General features: G+C 41.0%; 1 long non-coding RNA gene across 2 annotated transcripts in view; it reads right to left on the bottom strand.

Moving 5' to 3' along the window:
- Positions 1–21,764, bottom strand: part of LOC125157112 (uncharacterized) — a 310,908-nt gene that overhangs the window by 48,875 nt on the left and 240,269 nt on the right. For both annotated transcript variants that reach the window (XR_007148861.1, XR_007148860.1), the window contains one exon: positions 21,365–21,435. This is a non-coding gene — a long non-coding RNA (uncharacterized LOC125157112). The remainder of the gene's footprint in view (positions 1–21,364; positions 21,436–21,764) is intronic.

Here is a 21,764-nt window from a genome sequence, read left to right as displayed (position 1 = left end):
TCTCTCTCAAAATAAAGTTAGAAATATAAAATGCATGTAAGTAAATAAAGTAACGCCAACATTACAAATCTCCACGTGGTCAGCTTTGCAGGAAGCCACTCCCCTGACATTTGTAAAATGTACTAGTACAATTTGTTACAAATGAATGATGCATTGTTTTTGACCACTTTGGAGTACGTTTTAATTGAATGGGAAATAACTGACAGTGTCCGTGAGCTACAGCAGAGGCCATCTCCTTAGCTGTGATCATGACAGAAAACTGGAATTAATCAGTCCTGCGGTTACTTACAACTTTCCTGATTTGGGTTACGGTGCCATTTGCTTTTCCATATGTCCAGCCTAGACACTGGAAAGGCATTCTGACCCCTATTTCACCTTTTCCCTTTCCCCATGAATCCACTGACTCATCAAGTGCTGGTGACTGAACCCCATCACTTCACTGACGTGTGCGCCCTCTCTCTCTTTCCCCTCAGCCCTTCTGTAGTTCCGTCTTATGACAAAGTCTGTCTAGACTTTCTCAACACCCCTACCTCTGTTCTATATCCTCCATAGGATGGTCACCTAAAGTTAATATCTCTTCCCAAAGTTAATATAATACCATAATCCACCTTGGTAAACAAAAACAAAACCAAAAACAAGCAAAATAAAACACACACAAAAACTTTACCTCCAGAATAAAATACAAACTTTCTTTTTTAGCTTAAATATTTAATATCCTCCTACACACTGATGTGTTTATTCATTCATTAACTCCTTCAAATAACATCTTTGCCTACAACTACAATTCCTACCATCATGGGTTAATAATAATCAGGACAGATGCTAAGGAAAATAATAAAATACAAAAATTGTTACGTGCTGTGGTTAGTAGTACAAGGGAACCGAACAGTGTTGACAAAAAGCATGTAGCCTCATGGCTGAATCTAGGAGTTCAGGAAGTACTTTATGGGAACCTGACCTTAAAACCAAGATCTGATGAACGCATAAACAACTAATCTTGGAGAAGGAGAAGAAGGGAGGGAAGAAGATTCCAGTGGAAAGAACAGTGTTTATGTGCAAAGGGGTTTGGCTAGAGGAAGCAGGGAGTGCTCAAGAAGCTGAAAAAAATCTGCATTGTTGTTGCCCAGAGAGAAAGAGCCAAAGACCAGTACGCAGGGAGCCTGGAGAAGTGATTTGCAGCCAGACCCTCTAACACCATGGAGGGGCAATGTTAAAGATGAGGTGTTTTCCAGCTGACAGGGGAGAAAGGTGGGGCACAATCACCTGTGCAGAGGTAACTGTTTCTGCTGTCTTGAAAAAAAAAAAAAAGGGTTGATCAGTAGTGTCCAGTAAGCTCCTCCCAGGAAAGACTTGATGGCAACCTGTGACACACTTACGGACACGGGGTAGTACACTCAAGTTGCAGGTGACATCGAGATAGCCAAGTAGGGATGTGAGGGCCACAACAGGAAAGGAGACAGCACGTGGGGGCCACCCACATTTAGACAACAGCTGAAGCCTTGGGCATGGTGGACAGTGTCTGGGAAGGCAATAGAGAGTGGGGATGAGCTCTGGTCCTGAGCTTGGCTTTCAGAGAATGAAAATGGCATCTCGGGGGGGTGGGGGGGGGTGGTCAACATCTGCCCCAGAGGTGCTTTCTGTGGCCATCAGGGCACTATAAATATGGTATGTTTTGATTAGCTTTGAAAGTGCTCTGCTGTCTCCCCTTTACCATGGCCCCCATACTCCTGATCTCATTTCCTATTTCACCAGCTCCCCACTTTGCTACCTCTCTGACCCTTGCTTTTTATCTCCATAAGCTGCGTGTTCAAACACATCTCATCCAACAGTGTTTGTCTGTGTGTCTCAGGTCATGCTGCCATATGCTAGAACTCATTCTTTCCTGAGCACAGGGCAAGTGTCACAACCCTCTCCTCGGTCAAGAGTAGGATATTGCCTCTTCCATTCTCCCAAAGTGCACATCTTCCTTCTGCTTCAAGACTCTGCTTCGTGCATCTTTTCTCCTAAGACTCCTCTGATTCGATCCCAGTCAAAACATTCCTCATCCTCTAGTCCCATGGCACTTGGCTCTTATCTCATAGTTACTTAATTATATGAGTTTCTGTGTACATGCATGTTTCATACACTGTAAAGCAGAATGTGTCAAGAGGAGAGGGAAATGCATGTGCCATACATCCTTCACAGGAATCACACAATGTTGGGCTCAGAACACAAGAGCTGTCTGCTCAATGAGCTTTGCAGCAGCTACTAAAAACACTAGGTTTTGAAGAGCTGGCTTTGTTATTTTGTGACAAATAGCACAAGTAATGACGAACAAGGTTTGGTCCCTGAATGGCCACATTTTCTGTGTTTTTTCTTAAAATATAGATGGTTAGGAATACCGTATGATTTCACTCATATGTGGAATTTAAGAAACAAAACAAATGAGCAAAGGGGATAAGAGAGAGAGAGGTGGATCAAGAAACAGACGTTAACTATAGACAACACACGGATGGTTACCGGAAGGGGGCGGGGTGTGTGGGAGGTGGGAGAAATAGGTGATGGGGATTCAGGAGAGCACTAGTTGTGATGAACACTGGATGATGCATGGAAGTGTTCTTTAAGTGTATTGTACACCTGAAATTAATAGCACACTCACTGGACTGTAAGTAAAAAAATACAGACTATTTGGTTCTATCTCAGACTGTCTAAATCAGAATATCCATGGTTATGTCCTGGGAATCTGTATTTCCAAACAGCCCTCTGTTTTACTTGGGTGGCTGGCGGTATTTCTGTTTTTTACTCTTAGGTTTTCCTTGAATAATTTTTAAATTATTCATCTATTCATACCCTGCCCTCTTTAATTGTAATATATCTCTTTATTTTTTCAAGACAGACAAGGATAACGCTAGACAAATATTCTCGGGTATTTCTCCTTTGGTAATATAAAAGCTGTACATTCATTCTAGTATGTATGACCCAACAAATCTTACTAAAGATTTTTTAAATTTAATAGTTTTTTTTTCTCTTTCTAACAGATTTAAAAGACAGGCCATCTCCTTTTAATGAGTAAAACAGCAATATTTACAGCAAAATCTTTTTCCTGAAAGAAAAAAAATCTATATAAAGATATTAAGGTAAACATTTAAACAACAACTTGAAATGAAACAACATTTCAAGTAATATTTACCATATGGAAATCATAGGCTAATTTAATATTAAATATTGATATGAACTGTTTCTTTAATTTAAAAACTGTACAAGTCCAAGTTTGACCTTATTCCTGGTCATTTCCTTGGCTATATTGGGCCAATTTGAGATAGGAAGGAAGCAATCAAGAAATATTCCTTTAGTTAAAATTAAAAAGCGCATATGTATTTTCACAGCGTGTTCTGCCAGTGAAAAATATATCTGAGACATCCGTAAATTTCTGTACAATTGGAGCAGGACCATTCTAAGCCACTCTTTTAGTCTTTGGCTGTGCTAGGATTTTGATGTTTTGTTTTTTTTTTCCTTGGGTTTCCACGGAGTCTCCAGTGAATTGGACTGAGTTTGATTTCTGTGTTCCCATGGCTGAAGCCTAATTTGATTGACAAGTGTTTGCAAAGAGGCTGCTGTGTGCCCAGGAATCTGGCACAAGGACCAAGAAATAAGAGACAGCATCTTTCCACCAGGATATTGCTAGATTCATACAAGAATCACAGTGCAAATACTTCCTGTGACTACTTGTGACGAGGGCCAGGTAAGACTACTGTGTTCTAACTGAATTATTCGGTCCAACGTAAATGGAAGGGATGAGGACCATGTGCAAAGCAACGTCTCTTTATGGACACAGCTGTCAGTCCTGCCCAGTCTCTGTCGGAACGCATCATTTCTCAATGAGTCTTACCTCTGAGAAATGACTCCCTTCTGGATCACACCATTTGTTTCATTTTCAAAATTTAAAGAAAATTTTAGGAGTGGAAAAAAGTAAACACAATTAAAACACAAAAGAGGGGAAAAACTAACTTCAAAGTGAGAGTAGCAAAAATCAGGCTCCGATTCATAAACATTACACTGTAAGCTGATATAAATCCATGGAAAAGAAAGAGTTCTGTCTCAAAAGATTCTGCTGGCTTCAAATTTGGGGGGGGATGGGATTTCACGAAGTCTAACTTTCTTATTGATTATGGAAAAAGGCAGTGTGTTTCTGTGGCTTACTGTAGGCCAACTGCCCCTGAGGCATTTGGTGACAACTTTGTCATTGTGTCTTTTTTTTAAATGGAAATACAGCTGACACACAGCTGTCACATCAGTTTCAGGTGTGCAACATATGGGCCCGACAACTCTATACCTTACACTTTGCTCACCACAAGTGTGGCTCCCATTTGTCACAATACATGACTCATTCGTCCCATTGCTGGAAGTCTGTATCAGTCACTTGTCTTCACCCACCTTGTTCTAGCCCCTCACCATCCTGTCTGGCCAATCATCAATTTGCTCTTTGTACTTATGGGTCTGTTTCTGCTTTCTGTTTGTTCATTTGTTCTTTGTACTTATGAGTCTGCTTCTGCTTTCTGTTTGTTCATTTTTTTGTTTCTTAGATTCCACATATGAGTGAAATCATACAATATTTTCTTTCTCTGCCTGACTTATCTCACTTAGCATAATACGTTCTAGCTCCATTCTTTTGTCCCAAATGGGAAGCTCGCATTCTTTTTCATGGCTGAGTACTATTCCATTATATCATACACGACAACTCCTTTATCCATTCATATCCTCATGTGCACTGGAATATCTATCACCCCAGTTTAGAGGTTCATATCTATCGGGTTTTTCTGCCCCTGTATCTGAGGACCTCCAACACAGAGATCATGCATTTCTCATTCCTTTCTTAGTGTTTGTCTCTCAGGCTTTTATTTAATTTGTCTTCACTCTTACAAAACCTCCAAATTTCCTCTAGTGGCCAAAGGGCTGTTTCTGGTCTGCCCATCCTGTTCCCTCTCCATTCTTACTGGTCGTCGATTCTTCCTATTCCTAGCCCCTTTCTACTCCAAAAAGCCAATAATACAGTGACTCTTCCTTCTCACTCTCCCTGCCACACCCGTATCACCAGGGAGGTATCCACTTATGCTGCGTGTCCCCAGGTGAACCTGGAGGCTTGAGGGAACTTTTCCCCGTCCACCTCTAGCTCCTGTTCCCCCGTTCAGTGCTCATTTGGTCCTGTGTAGCTTTTTCTGCCCCCCTGTGTTCAATTAAACAAAGAGCTGAATTATAAAGGTCATATCTATTTCTCCAAAGTGAATGTACCTTCTGTATAATGGACATATTTCTTATACGTGTCTCTTCATTTTGAGCCTTAAGGCAGACTCGGTGTTCAGGATATTTTTCAAATTAAATACTAATATTTATAATATCACAATTTATATATCAGCTGATGGCTAATCCACCCCTTCAACTGAGCGAATTTTTAGACTTGAATTTAGATGCCCTTGGACAACTACAAACCCAACTTGCAGCTCTTAAAGAATGGAACCAGTATGCAACTTGATGGTTCTCTATACTTACTAAGCCATATCAACAATAAAAACTGACAACATGCCTTCTCAAAGTGGTCCAATAGTCTCCTTTCAGATTTTAAAATCTTTCATTTGTAGGCAAATTATCAAGAATTTCAGGAAATGTTTGTCTTCATTCATTTGTGATCAAGATGAAGCACTAAAATTAAACCAGACTGGCATAAAGGCATCTTCAACTGTACCATATGACAGAAAAAATTTAATGTTTATTTATTTATTTTTGAGAGAGGGCGGCATGGAGAGAGGGAGACAGAGAATCCCAAGCAGGCTCCACACCGTTAGTGCAGAGCCTGATGTGGGGCTCGAAGTCATGAACCATGACATAATGACCCAAGCCGAAATCAAAAGTTGGACATTCAACCGACTGGGCCACCCAGGCACCCTCCAAAAAATTTTTAATTTAACTTCATTTTACATAAAAACAAATTAAAAATGATATATGCAGGGGTGCCTACGTGGCTGTGTCGGTTAAGCATCCGACTTCGACTCAGGTCATGAACTCATGGTTCATGAGTTTGAGCCCCATGTCAGGCTCTGTGCTGACAGCTCAGAGCCTGGAGGCTGCTTCAGATTCTGTGTCTCCCTCTCTCTCTGTTTCTCTCTCTCCCTCTCTGTCTCTCAAAAATAAGTAAACATTAAAAAAAAATTTAATGATATATGCAAAATTGTTTGGAATTTTCCTCTCTATCAAGGATTATTACAATGCTCGCTAGAATACATTAACACTTCTGTATCCTAGCTATATAGCTATACCCAGACTCATGTAAGGAACTTGTGCAGGCCATGTTTTAGGCTAATAAAATGCAACCCCCTGAAGATGTGACCCAGATATATGTACTGTTAAAACTTCCTGGGTGAGTCCAATGTGCAGCTATGGTAAGAAGCACCAGACTAGATCAATACCTGTCAAACTTCAATGTGTACAGAAGTCACCTGGGCAACGCACTAAAATGCTGATTCTAGTTTTAGGGTGAAACCTGAGAATCCGTATCTTAATGAGCTCCCAGGTGATCCATAGCATACACTATGAGTAGCATGGGGCCACATAATCCCTAAAGCGGGAGAGACATCCTAATTCCAGGAATATGCAAGAACGGAGTCTTTCATTTCTGGGGGTGGGGGGACATTTAGTATTTATGACCAGTCTACTTTAAGGAAGAGCTTCCACGGAAAGAGATGTCTGCCTCAAAACTTTAACATGGAAAGTGAGAGGGCATGACACAAATGGGGTGAGCCAACTGTAAGACTGCACTCCCCACCCTGTGATTCCCACCTCTGGTATTTATGCCCTCATATCACCCCCCCTTCTTCAGTATGGGCTTGACCAGTGACTTGAACATGGCAAAAGACACTTCTCCAACGAGGCTACTAAACACGATGACCTCCACCTTGCTCACACACGTTCTACACTGTGTTCTAGGACCGCAGGATTCGATCAAGCAAGTTGCCATGTTGGACAGGCCGACATGGCAAGATCCTGGGAGCAGCATTCAGCCAACATCCAGCAGAGAAACGAGGCTCACAGCCCAACAACTGGTGAAGAATTGAAGGCTGCCAACAACCATTTGTGCTTAGAATCAACTCTTGGCAGTCAAGCACTGAGATACAGCCCTCACAGACATCTTGATGGCAGCCTGTGAGAAACCTCAAAGCCAAGGACCAGGTAAACCCTTCCCAGACCGCTGACCCACAGATGATGTGAATAATACATGAATTTTGGTTGTTTCAAACACCACGACATTATGTGGTAATTTTCCACACAGCAATAGATAACTAATAACTAATACATTGGGCAACATAGGCAAGGTGTGTGAGACATGTCAGCACAAACAAAGTTTAAGAAAAGCTACAGTGGTCTGTGTTGAGCTTGCATAAACTTGATACACTAGACACACTCGTCAATCCACCCTTCTGCCAAAGTATGATGAAACAGTTGATTTTGTGAAAAAATACAATAGCGGTTTTGAAACAACAGTGAGGGGCATCGACAGATTACTGACGTTTCTCTAACAGGTAAAGAGGAATCCTAACCGTGGGATCAGACACGTGAAGAAATGGGAAAATACGCACAAAACATGCACTGCTCCTGTCAGAGTTCTTCAGGGAAGGTTCGAGCCCAGATGCACATCCAGGATCTGGGAGGACAGCGTACACATGGTGAGGTTGTCCTCGGCTTACTTTTAAACCCATAAACAGTGATGCTATACAATCAGCTGTACCCTTCTGAACATTCAGGTTCTAAAGTATCTTAAACAATTGTATTTTAAACACTTCTGTCCGTCAACTGATGAATGGACAAAGAAATTGTGGTTTATATACACGATGGAATACTACTTGGCAATGAGAAAGAATGAAATATGGCCTTTTGTAGCAACGTGGATGGAACTGGAGAGTGTTATGCTGTGAAATAAGTCCTACAGAGAAAGACAGATACCATATGTTTTCACTCTTATGTGGATCCTGAGAAACTTAGCAGAAGACCATGGGGGAGGGGAAGGAAAAAAAAACGTCAGGGAGAGAACCAAACCATATAACACTCTTAAAAACTGAGAATAAGCTGAAGGTTGATCGGGGGTGGGAGGGCGGGGAGGGTGGGTGATGGGCATTGAGGAGGGCACCTGTTGGGATGAGCACTGGGTGTTGTATGGAAACCAATTTGACAATAAATTTCATATTAAAAAAAATAATAATAAACACTTCTGATTTAAATTTTTTTTTTTCAACGTTTATTTATTTTTGGGACAGAGAGAGACAGAGCATGAACGGGGGAGGGGCAGAGAGAGAGGGAGACACAGAATCGGAAACAGGCTCCAGGCTCCGAGCCATCAGCCCAGAGCCCGACGCGGGGCTCGAACTCACGGACCGCGAGATCGTGACCTGGCTGAAGTCGGACGCTTAACCGACTGCGCCACCCAGGCGCCCCAACACTTCTGATTTAAAGACAGTCTTATCTCTCTTACAATGCTTGCCAGTAATTCTAAGAACTTTAAACACCTTTGACGAGCCATTTGTCATACCCAATGGTTCACTCTTGAATGGGTGACACTTTAAAATTTTTAAGACCAAACTGAGAGACCAAAACACAAACATATGTCAGTAATCCACAATCATTGAGAATCAAAGTGATTTTAAAACCATGAATATGGTGTAACATTACTCATTATGATTGACTTGTGTGTGAAAGAGTGTTGTGCCCAAGAATTTCTTAGGTCCTGCTTTCCTACTTAGAGGGAAGACCTGTTTAGTTGTGAGTGTGTTTGTACATCTAAATCTCCCTGTTTATGTCTTAGCTCATGTCATGTTTTCAGGATATAAGCAAATCCTGGGCTCTGTCCGGTCCCTCGAGGTGGTGATCGTCGCCAAGATGGCCACAGGTCCTCACATCTCTGCTTTCCAAATGCTTGTCCTGAGGTCACCAGTGGCCCCTTTCAGCAACAGCAAAAACACAATTAAGTGCCATCGTGACCAAGAAACATTTCACTTCATCTTAAGAAAAAAGAAATTGTCTCTGGGATTGGGAAATGGTGTTTGGGACTTTTCTGTTCTATGACATGTGGAGAAAGAAGAGATGTAATTTTTCTCTGGGGTAAAATCATATCTGAAACAGTATTTGACTGTTAGTTTGTCATTCCATGCTGCCTGCTTCATGGGCTGGACTTTCCCCTCTCCAATCTCACTTCTCTGTTCCTTCGACCAACCATAGGCATCCAAGCATGGATCCCAGAGCATTCCACAGCTCTGAGCCAGCTTTTCTCTGGGCATCAAGACACACTTCTCGGGTTCACAATTTATCCATGCTTTAGTTCTAGAAAACTAAGACGACCACTAGCTGGAGGCTACATTTAAGGTTTTAGAGTCTCCTTTGGGAAAATGTAGGCAAATAACCCTACACACATCTTTCCCATTCCCACAAGGAAAAACACTGACTACCTTCCAAAGTGACTTTCCCTGGGGCCAAGAACAAAATGTGAAACACAGTATGGGAAGCACTTCAACTTTAACGTTGGGATTTTATTCTAAATCCGAACAACTAAGAAACGTTGTAGAGCAGTATGTTTACAATATCTCACAAAATGCCACTTTAATGCCATCATCTTTGAATGAGACATTATAAAATACCTATATTTAAATAACTTGCTTCTTCACCAATTCAATTAAATATCTAATGTCTAAAACAAGATTTGAGACAAGCAGAAACAATGTGATTTGAATTTAAAATGTGATAGAGTATATATGTGTGTGTGTGTGTGTGTGTGTGTGTGTGTGTGTGTGTGTGAAATCTGTCTCCTATGAAGAAAAATTCACACTTCTCAAAAGTGTCTTTCAACTTTTTTTAGTCTATCAGTCTTTATACATGTTTAGTTTTTAGTAGGCTAGGTTTAAAAAGATAAATAGTGGTCATGTAGTTATGTATGTCTATTATGAATATCATAAATGGAGTTTTATGCCAGCTTGGATTGATTTGAAATATGCTACTTATATAGTGGCAGGATTCCTGAAATTATGATAATCAGTGGTCATAAAAGCCATAGCTCGTTATGAAACGTCTCACCCCAAGAAGGAATATGTTGAAAATAAATATAACCATGTTGATCAAAAGAAAACTTACAAGAGGTTTCATATAAATGTGTGACAAAGAAAGACTGAAGATTCTATGACAGTTTTTGAACTCCTAGAAAACCTAAACAATTAAATGATAAAGAGTTTTTTAAGTTTTTATTTATTTATTTTTTGAGAGAGAGAGAGCGAGCGAGTGGGTGGGTAGGGGAGGGACAGAGAAAGAGAGGGAGAGAGAGAATCCCAAGTAGGCTCCGCACCATCAGCGTGGAGCCTGATGTGGGGCTCGAACTCACAAACTGTAAGATCATGACCTGAGCTGAAATCAAGAGTCGGATGCTCAACTGACTGAGCCACCTCCGTGCCCCAATGATAAAGAGGTTTTTAAAAAAAGAGATGGCAGAATATGTGGAGAGAGGAGGGGGGAAGGTCGAGAACAAAAGTGAATTATAAACAATGAATACGTGCTTTGTGATTTGTCTCGATGTCCTTAGGGGGCCCTACTGACTGGTCAGACAATGGTCTTTACAGCATTGGCTCCAACACCATGACTGGCCATTGCAATGTGGTGTTATGGTATCTAAGTTAAAAAAAAAATCTCAAAGAACAAGTCCCATTAGAAATTCTATTTCCATTCACTATCGATTCCATTTCTGCCTCTCTAGTCCTTTTGCTTTCCAAAACATGGAGCCAAGTTGATTCCCCATCATAGAATTCACTTCAGCAATTTCTCTTAATGAGAACAGCAAGAGATTAGAAGACAAAATGAAGCTTGAATGAAATGCAATGGTTTTGCAGCGCAGAGAGACAGATGGAGGTGAATAGTCTATGAATTTCCATCCATCTCTAGGAGACAGAAGACTCAATAATAGTCACATACACACAGAAAGTCAGAATTTCACACTTGCAACTGTTATAAATTTCAAATGACTGTCTTTTTCATCTTGCAGGCATAAAATAAGCACTATAATTCTCAGGTTGTAGATCTGGCCAGTTTTGAAATCTTCTCCACTTATAATTCTCTATTTTTGTCACATTACTGCAGCCCAAAACTACCCTCACGGCTGATGTGGTCTGACGTTTTTGTTGGCATGAGTTGAGTGGTGACAGATTCCTTCATTTCTGAGTATCTTCCCAGCCCCTGACAAGCTGATTCTGTGCCAACTCACAGCATATGTGCTTACCCCACACTTTTCAGAGACAGCATTATTTCAGGATAACAGTCATGCCTTATTGTAGCTGTTTATCTCTCACCGGTGCATTTCCTTTCCCTTTGTCTCTTAAGTTAAAATGTAAAAGGCAACCAATCACACAGCTGGTGTGAAGGAGAAAGTGGCACAGATGTGCCCCTCCTGCAGAAGAGTCATCCCTTACGAGATGCTATGGCGGGCGGAGTTGTAAGGTGCTGGGAACACCAGAGTCCCTGCTCTGATCCCCAGAAGTACAACTGCAAGAGAGCACATCCTGTGCAAGGCCAAAGAGTTGCTGGAAGATGTAAATAAGGTCACTGATCATTTGATTTTGAGTTAGGGAAAAGGGCGGTTATCCTAGTGGGTCCAATCGTGTCACATGAGTCCTTTATAAGTAGGGCTCTATCCCTGGTTCATTAGCAGAAGGGAAGGTCACAGATATCCCAAGCATGAGAAGATGTCAATGCATCATGGCTTGCTTTGAAAACAAAGGGGCCACACGTAGGAACAGGTAAGAGTGGTCCCTGCCCAACACCCAGCCCCAAAGCAAGGTCCCGCGTCCTACAAGGAGCTGGATTCTTTGAGCACGTGAACGAGCGCGGAGACCCAGTCTCCACCGCGTGAAGGTTAAGAGCCTAGCCTTGCATGGCACTTTGACTTCGGCTTTGTGAGACCCTAAGCATCTACACATTTCTCAAGTCCACCCCTTCCTGGTTTTTGGCCTGGACTTTAGTTAGATTTCTCTAACAACCTCCTCACTCCTGATCTCCAGTCTCTGCTCTGAGCTCCCCCTTAACCTCCACCGCTAGGATTCTCCTTCCAGAAACGCAGCTGTGACCAGGCTACGGTGCGAATCCAAAGCTATGCATGAATTATTACATGCTTTATGAACTGTAAAATCCTCCGGATGGTCCTCAAAGTCTCCAAGCCCACCTACCTTTCTGGCATTACTGTCCTTCTCCTGACATCACACACTGTTTCCTCCGATCAAACTGATGTATTTGCTCTTCTTCTAGCATGTTCCAACTCGTGTCCTTGCACAGCTGTATAGGCGAAATACAGGCCAAGATACTGCCCATTCTTGACACTGAGTGCAGATGTGACCTACCACACGAAGACCTCTTACGTGATATGAGTGTCTTTTCCACTTTCAGTTTCTATGGCGCAAGAATGTGGCCCTTGCAAGTCTATGCCTCATGATCTGGCCTGTCTTGCAGCCCTTTTAAGATGGTAAAAGGCAAAATCTACATTATATTCATCCTGTATTCCTTCCAGCACTTGCTTCAACGTCTTAGCTTGGGTTGATTCCCCAAAATGACGAATCCATGCAAGTAGTAAGGAGTTTGTGAAGACGTTGACGGTCTCCTCAAAATACATACACGATACACACCGACGTTTAAAAAAATGCCACATTACAGGACATTATGCACCAAATGATCTGTGTTTTTGTTGTTGTGGTTGTTCTTTGTTTGTTGACTTTTCAAAGAAAGGGAAAAAGGAAAGAATAAAGTGGTATAAAAACATGAAAAGCCAGGAGTGGCTACTTCCTAGTAGTGACATTAAATGAAATACAAAATACCTTACCGTCAGGTTGCACATTTTGCAGAAATTAAGTCTTTATACTTTTTTCACATATGAGGCCCATTTCTATTAGCAATTCCCAGGCTGATTCAATGAGTCCTAGGTCACAGTGCCCAGCTGATGTTTCCTCTGCTGCTTTGCTCAAACATCCAAAAAAAAAAATGTGTTCTTTTGCTCAAGGCATCCTCTGTTCTTTAATTTCCAATCTAATTTAGGCAAACAGTAGGGGTCAGATGTAAAATAAATCTGGCAAATGCTGGACGGACACAAACTCCAAAATCTAAGAACCCTTACAGGGAAGGCACTGTCTTTGCTTTTATTTCAAAAGAGATAATATATAATTCTGTAGCCTTCAGTTCATTAGGCAGAATCGGAACTTCCATTTCCATTATTCCAGAAAAAAGCTAAAACAAAACAATTGGCATTTAAAATAAAACTGCTGAAAAAGTAAGTGTTTGAGATGTCCTTTCATACTTACAGAATCAAAATACTTTTCTTAAAATCTATACAAGTATTTTTATATTCTGTGCTTTCAGAAGGCTATCTTTTTACTTGTGAAGCTTATTACCAACAAAATAAGGTCAAGTTATAAGTGTGAAATGTCATATGAAATGGCAACATTTCATAGGAATAGGCTACCATTAGTAATTTCTATGTTTTTGGTTGTGAATCAAATTTCTAAAAGGCGAGAGTTCAGTTAGTGTTTTAGATGTTTGCCTATAGTAGGTGACAGCAACAGGATAAAGGCCATGATTACGGAAGGAAGGTTACAGATGATTTGTCCAATCTCTTCATTTTATAGGAGAAGAAAAAAAGTTCATGAAATGTGGGGGTCATTGTGCAAAGTGTGTTCTGAGTGTGTCAGGTTTGAATCATCACACAGAAATCACTCTTCCAGCATGCCCCTTAAAATTTTTTTTTCTTAATGTTTATTTATCTTTGAGAGAGAGAGAGAGACAGAGTATGGGTGGGGGAGAAGCAGAGAGAGAGATGGAGACACAGAATCAGAAGCAGGCTCCAGGCTCCAGGCTCCAGGCTCCGAGCTGTCAGCACAGAGCCCGATGTGGGGCTCCAACCCACCAACCGTGAGATCATGACCTGAGCCAAAGCTGGACGCTCAACCGAGTGAGCCCCCCGGGTGCCCCCAGGAGGACCATTTAAGAAGAGCGATAGCAACAGCCAAGAAGGAAAAGTAGGAGGTGGTCAGCTCTGAACAACAGATTCCACCAGGTTTCTGGAAGGACTATTAAGTGTAAGAAACTGAGCCCTGCAACCCAGCTTGTAGGAGATATGCTTGACTGTGTAGTGAAAATCAGACTCAGAGAACATGGAGCAGAGGTTTGTGGGTGGGACAGGACCTGGGTAATGGAGGTTGGCTACAGGGCAGATTTCCTAGGCGTTTCTCACCCTGCCTCCTCAGCCCCACAGAAAACAAACACCAAAGGGCTCCTGTCCTTCTAAGCTGACAGAGTGCCTGGAGGAAATGAACAACCAGAGCATTTCTAGGATCCCACAGTAAAGGACATCCTTATTCCATCATTCAGGAACTTTCTGATATTCAATCCAACCCTCAAAAGCTCAATCCAACAAGACCTTTTAGTCTGCAAATTGCTCATCTGGACTGAATACCTGGATGGCTTTCACGGTCACTGGGGAAAAGTAGTGGGAAAATGGAACATCATGAAAGTCCCATCATTCACTTTGTACCCCCAACCCTATCTTCTGACAACTCCAAGGCATTAGTCAAAGAGAAGTTAGGCAGAAGACTAGGGAAACAAAACAAAACAAAACAAAACAAAACAAAACAAAACAAAACAAAACAGGGGCACCTGGCTGGCTCAGTCGGTTAAATGTCCAACTCTTGATTTCGGCTCAGGTCATGATCCCAGGGTCATGGAATGGAGCCCTATGTCAGGCTCTGTGCTGAGAGTGGAGCCTGCTTGGGATTCCTCTCCCTCTGCCCCTCTCCCCCACTTATGCACACTCTCTCTCCAAAATCAATGATAATCAAAAAACTGTACATTAAAGATAGAATTGGGGTGCCTGGGTGGCTCAGTCAGTTAAGCATCCGACTTCAGCTCAGGTCATGATCTCACAGTTTGTGAGTTCGAGCCCTGAGTCAGGCTCTGTGCTGACAGCTCAGAGCCTGGAGCCTACTTCAGATTCTGTGTCTCCCTCTCTCTGACCTTCCCCCATTCATGCTCTGTCTCTGTCTCAAAAATAAATAAATATTTAAAAAAATTTAAAGATAGAACTGATCTCAAAAGAAACATATGATTTAGGGAACAGAATGTCTCTCTCTCTCTCTCTCTTGCTCTCTCTGTCTCTGTCTCTGTCTCTCTCTCTCTCTCTCTCTCACACACACACACACACACACACACACACACACACACACACAATGACCTAGCTCTCAATAATTTTCAAATCATTTTCCATCCATTAACAAAAATTAGATTTATATGAAAAGGCATTGAATAATGAGAAAGCCATAAAGAATACTTGGAAATTTAAAATATAAGAATGGAAATAATTCCTTGGTAGGATGGTGGACGAAGTAAGGAAAGTCGCAGAAAATAGAGCGAAAAAATAAACATACCATTTGAGGTATAAGGGATTTAGTTGCTCAATCAAGAGCTTCTATCATACCAGACCAGCTTATAGAAAGAAAAAAACAAAAGGGAGTAACTTATTTTTAAAATATAAAATCATTAAACTCATGATTTTGGGTCAAAGGTAGCATGAATGCATGAGAACTCAAATCCTTGTGAAGTTTCAGGACATCAAGAAGAAATAAACCTCACAGAGAGTAGAATATATAATCAGGAGAGATGATGTACAAATGAATGAGATTAAGACTGGCTTTAGACATTTCACATGTGAGTGTGGTTGTAGAAAGAGTGGCATCTCAGAGTCCTTAGGAAAAATGATACAAACCAAGTCAAACTATTAATCAAGCCTGAAGAAGCAAAGCATAAATATAGTCAGGCTTCATGAAATTTATGTCCTATACAGTCTCCTTGGTGACATAACTTGAAGATATAGTTCAGGAAAACAAGTATTACATATAAAGGAGAGAATGTCTGGGTGAGAAAAATGGGTGAACTAACCCAGGAGGGAGGAAAGAGAGGAAAAGAAGGGAAGGGTAGGGAGGGAAGGAAGGGAAGGAAGGAAACAACATCCGAGAAGCCATCCTGGAAGCAAACCATCCAAATTAGGACTCAAAATTCATGGACCTTTAAGGGAAACAACTAAAATAAAAATGGAACGGACTGCATAAAAGTCATAACATGACTGAAGGTGGTAAGTAACTGAGTAAGTTATGTGAGCAAGCATGTGCTCACAATGTTTATGGGACTGATGGCACAGGGTGTGTGCCCAACTGAGGACTCGTACTGGCTAAGTCCAGGGTTGCCGTGCTATGGGTTTTACAGGTCTGTCATGTCTGGATACACCATCGTGGTCAACTCACAGCTCCCTTCCTCTTCTCTGGTTTTGTACATTAATTTACTGCCTTCATCACTGGCTACATTCATGAAAACTAGATGAAGGCAACAGAGACAAGATGCTCCTCTTAGTATTTGTTTTCAGGCATAATATTAAAATGTCTTAGGCTTGTGAGTATTTATACATTCCTGGATTATTACAAAGCAGAAGGATGGTTTCTTACTGTTACAAAAATTTCCCTTCATCACAGCTCCAAACCACATATTGGCCACTTTATAAGAAACAAAAATCAACCAGTTGACATCCTTAGTTGCAAGCCAATATGGAGCCTTCTGCAGGACCACAGCCACCTTTTATTAATTTAAAGTGGGGGTGCCTGCAACATTTTCTCCAGACTATAATGTGAGTCGCCACTCAGGGAAAATGCTCATTTCCAATGCACTATGAGTGTTCTCAGAGTGAACTGTGCAAAGGGATTTCTAAAATGTACTGGAAAGTAACTGCATATTTCTACCTTATAGCTCCAAAAGGTCTTGCTAATGGAAGAGAAGAGAGAAAAACAATAGGGATGCAACCCCATCCTGTTTATGGCTCAAGACAACAGTCTGGGCTCTGAATGCACATTCAAATCAACCTTTAAAAATGACCTTTAAGAAACAGAGAGGCATTTTCCACAACCTCCCTACCCCTGGCCGCCCGAGTGAGAGCCCACACAAGCCTTTTTACAAGTAAGTCTCTTGTGGACCTTAATGTGCAAGAGGCTAGAGAAAACAACAACTTGAAGAAACAAAGCTACGGACACGGGACACATGCAATATATTTTCCGATGGGCAGAAAGATCTTCTGGCCTAGGGCCATCATACGTATAACACTAGTACTGACCTGTGCCGTCTACCGCCTGCAGCCAAAGGGTGGCCCCAATGTTTGATGTCTTGCCTTTAACATGCCACATGCTCCATAAATGTCACAGAAACAACTAAGTCCATCTCTAAAATCTACCCTTGAAATGGACCCACAATCACATAATGGGCATATCGGGCCTATTTACAAATTGCAAACTTTCCATCTCCCTAAGAACACAGTAAAGCTGAATGAGGCGCACAAATTAATGTTGTTAAAACTGAGCTGTATTATAGTGGCTTAAAAATATTTCACTCAGTTAAAAACTCATGGACCCCTCTTGAACTGTTTTCCAAATCAACTGGCCATTCTCTTCCATCAGTACAGCTGAACGAGCACCACAGATCAGTAAAGTTGATTTCCAAATAGAAGACCTTGTGAAAATACAGTATCTCCTCCAAAGGCTTAATGTTTTCCTGGATTTTGGAACACTGTTCTCCATGCTAAAATCAGTTTTAATACCGCTGCATTTTCTCCAAGTTTCAGGGCGTGCTGCTCATTTAATTGGGTGAGTTTGCTTCTCTGTCTCATTATTGGCATAGTTTCAGATCATCTGAATCTTCAAACATCTAATTAGCTCTTGATCCCAGTCTCATACACGCACATTAATAATAATACAATTACAGCGAGCATGCCATGTTACTTGAAAAGATCAAGGGAGTCTTTCTTGCATATTTTTCTATTTCCTCCTTGCTCCTTCCCACTGGAAAGCATTAATAAAATATGATTTTGTACAATCTACTTAAACATTTTTAAGTCAGTGACTGATTTAATGTTAATGAGTCATGCTCACATCATCTTATCTGAGGCTTTCTAGAGTCTGAAATTTACCAGCCAATCTCAATTCTGTTAATCTTAGATGTCTGAGAATCATGGTTGCAGATATCGCAAGGTTGAGCAACAATGTTCATAATATTCAAGTGATAAATCTTCCTTTGCAATTTCTGTGGCATTTTATTTCTCTTCCCTTAGTTTCCAATTTGCATTTAATTCTTTAGAAAGACGACAGTAAAGTGCATCCACCCAAAAGACACTGCCAAAAACACAAAAATCAGTTCTCATGAGCATCCTGAGGCAGAAAAGTTTCTTTTTCTTACTTGCAAGTTAAAACCATAAACATTGGTGTACTTTTACACATTTAGTTAGGAGGATATGTAATTATTCATTTGATTGCGGACATGAGTTTTCGCAGCTTTGTAACGCCACAAAGTGCTAACTTCTCTGTATCTTTTCAAAACAAAATGATTCTGTGAAAAAGGCACACTGCATCAGATACATTAAAATAGAAAACAGTCTCAGCGGACCATGAAAAGGATTACAGATTACTCACATATTTTAAAAGTACAATCAGTGACCATTTATGTGTGATACTGCACTATGCACACCTCTCTAATATATATTTTTCCTTACATTCCCACAAGAAAATAAACCAAGAGTAACAACAAGGAAAACCAATTACAATGCTTGCCCTTATATTTTCTGCACCTAAGACATTAGTTGATGCACTAGAGGTCAGTGGGAAAGCCAATGTTAGGTTGCTCCAAGAAGCACGCATCGGTCTGACCACACAAGGTGAAAACAGGAGCCTGTGTGCTCAAGCCTGTGCATTTATAAAGGATAGAAGAGAGTGTTAACAGACTCTGAAAGTGTCAAGGGCATGGATAATTTTCTGATTCTTCTCTTCTTCTGTACTTCATTATCACGTGTGACTTTCAATGAAAAACATTTATTATTTTTTTTTCCCCAAAAGCGTCAGGTTAGGGGGTTTGGGGGATGAATAGGGAAGCAGAGAGTATTCCTAAGGCAGTGAAACTGGTCTGTTTGACATCGTAATGGGCCATACGTGTCACTGTCCATTTGTCCAAAGCCACTGAATGTACAGCACCAAGAGTGAACTCTATGGTAAGCTGTGGATGTTGGGGGGAGTATGATGCATCGTCAGTAAAAAATGTACCATTCTGGTAAGTGATGCTGATAACTGGGGAGACTGTGTACGTGTGAGGGGCAGGGGGTATATGAGAAACCTCTGTACCTCCCTCCCAATTTTGTTAGGAACCTAAACTGCCCCCCAAAAAATAAAATCTTTTAAAAAAAAGAATCACCAGGAATGGTGTTTCTGAGTTGAAATAGCATATAGTCACATGCAGCACATCAGCATCACCCATGCTCTTGTAACTCCTGAACGTGGCTCCTAAAAGTGCCATGGTTCTCGAAACTGTCATTACACATGGCTGACCTCAGTGTCTCAGAACAGAAGCAGTACAATGCCCCCCAAACATTACAGAATCTCCAGTTTTCTTCAAACGCAAGAGAGAATCCCCAAATATCTCTTCAGATTCTCTGTGGTTTAAATGCCTTTTTTTCTGTATTCTGAATGTCCAGGATGCAATATTATACGTTCACATGTTTCGAGAAATGGGGTGCCAGCTAGAGATTCTCATGGGCCATCTAAGTCGGATATATATTCATGACAATATTACCTGGTGTTTTAATCAATTAATAGAATAGATAGTCTCTTTATCCATTACTTTTTTTTTTAATGTAATGTAGTAACTACTTGATTCATCTAAGAAGGACAAAACGAGAGAGACAATTAGAGGAATCAAACTCAGAGCAAAGTTCAGCTATAAATGTAGGCCCAATACATAAACCAGTATGTTACGAAGAGATGTATCCCAGGTGGATGTTAGGAAAGTAAAATATCATAATGCTTTGGAAAAAAATATTTGAAGACCCATAAAGAAAATATTACACATCATTCATTGAGCACTTGCTGTATTTTACCACTGGACAGAATATTTTATTTGCAGACTATCCTAATAACATTCGTGTTAGAAACGCGTGACTACACTCATTTCCTAATAAGAAAAGGGAAGCTCCAAAGGTTCAGTAGCTTGCTGAAGTGCTGTGACTATACAGGGACAAGGTGGAACTCGCCCAGAGGCCTCTCCTTGTCTATTGACTCCTCTGTCTTTTGCACAACATTTTATTCATTCTCGAAACATTAATCGCAATAACCTTCTTCCTGAACCTTTGCCAAAAGGAAACTGTTTTAACAAATCAAAAGTTACGTGTCAGGAAACATTCACAGCAGTAAGCACTGTCAAGGGCCCACAAAAGAGATTAGCAGATGAGGTTTTGCTATTTCCATGGAAAGACAACCATTAACTTACAATTTACACATTTGGTGTTATGGAAAATGACACTGATAAAGTATTAAATAAGAGGGGTTCCTGGGTGGCTCACTTGATTAAGTGTCTGACTCTTGATTTCAGCTCAGATCATGATCTCACGATCCGTGGGTTCAAGCCCTGGGCCGGGCTCTGTGCTGACAGCTCAGGGCCTGGAGCCTGCTTCAGAATCTGTGTGTCCCTCTCTCTCCCCCTCCTCTGTCCACTTGCGCTCTCTCTCTCTCTCTCTCTCTCTCAAAACTAACTAACTAACTAACTAACTAAATAAATAAATAAATAAATAAAAATAAAGAAAGAAAGAAAGAAAGAAACTTTAAAAAAAGTGCTAAATAAGAAAGCAGACTAAAACACTTTATGAAGACTATAATTTCTAACACATAAAACATAATTCTAAGATATTTAAAAGACATTTAAAAATGTGTTTTAAGCAGGTTCGAATTCGAATGTTTTTAAATATTCTACAGATTTTGACACTGAAAAATATTAGTGTGAGTTGGGTATAATTTGAACTTAATGAAAATCTTTAAAGAATCTAATTTAGATGTGATTAACAAAACAGACCCATGAAAAACCCCGCAGTCTTTTTTTTTATTTTTTTATTTAAAAAAAAATTTTTTTTTAATGTTTTTATTTATTTTTGAGACAGAGAGAGACAGAGCATGAGCAGGGGAGAGGCAGAGAGAGAGGGAGACACAGACTCCGAAGCAGGCTCCAGGCTCTGAGCTGTCAGCGCAGAGCCCGACGCGGGGCTCGAACTCATGGACCGTGAGATCATGACCTGAGCCGAAGCCGGACACTCAACCGGCTGAGCCACGCAGGCGCCCCAAAACCCCGCAGTCTTATAATGGAAGAAGGAACATGAGGGTATTAATATACCTTTGGCCGTTTAACAATACCTTTCACCATAAACAGCCCTGTGTTTCGGGATAGTTGCTGTAACCTCTCTGAATATTAGTTTCCTTACCTGAAAAAGCTGGGCTTGGAGATCATGTCTTCACTTGCCTTCGGTGGTAATATTCTACAGATGTATAAATCCTAGGAAGAAAACATATAAGAAGCAAAGTCATTGGCATGGCACTATTCATAATAATAAGAGAACAGTTTTGGAAAGGTTGATTGAGATAATCCAAAACACTGAACTTGGAAACAGCTGTGGATAAATGACATGTCCCTGTATAGACTTCTAAGAGGCATCAGCAAGGCTGACAAGTCGGATACACACAGCAGGTTAAACAGGTGGTCATCGGGACTACAATACATCAGATACTGATGTATTCATATCAAAGCTTCCTTCCGAGGGGACTGCGTATGATGGTATTGGGCTCCCGGGCGTACCCAGAAGAGATGGGGCTCCCTGTGGTTCG

The sequence above is a fragment of the Prionailurus viverrinus genome, chromosome X (assembly GCF_022837055.1).
Source record: "Prionailurus viverrinus isolate Anna chromosome X, UM_Priviv_1.0, whole genome shotgun sequence".
NCBI classification, from domain to species: domain Eukaryota; kingdom Metazoa; phylum Chordata; class Mammalia; order Carnivora; family Felidae; genus Prionailurus; species Prionailurus viverrinus.
This window is presented reverse-complemented; position numbering and strand designations above follow the sequence as displayed.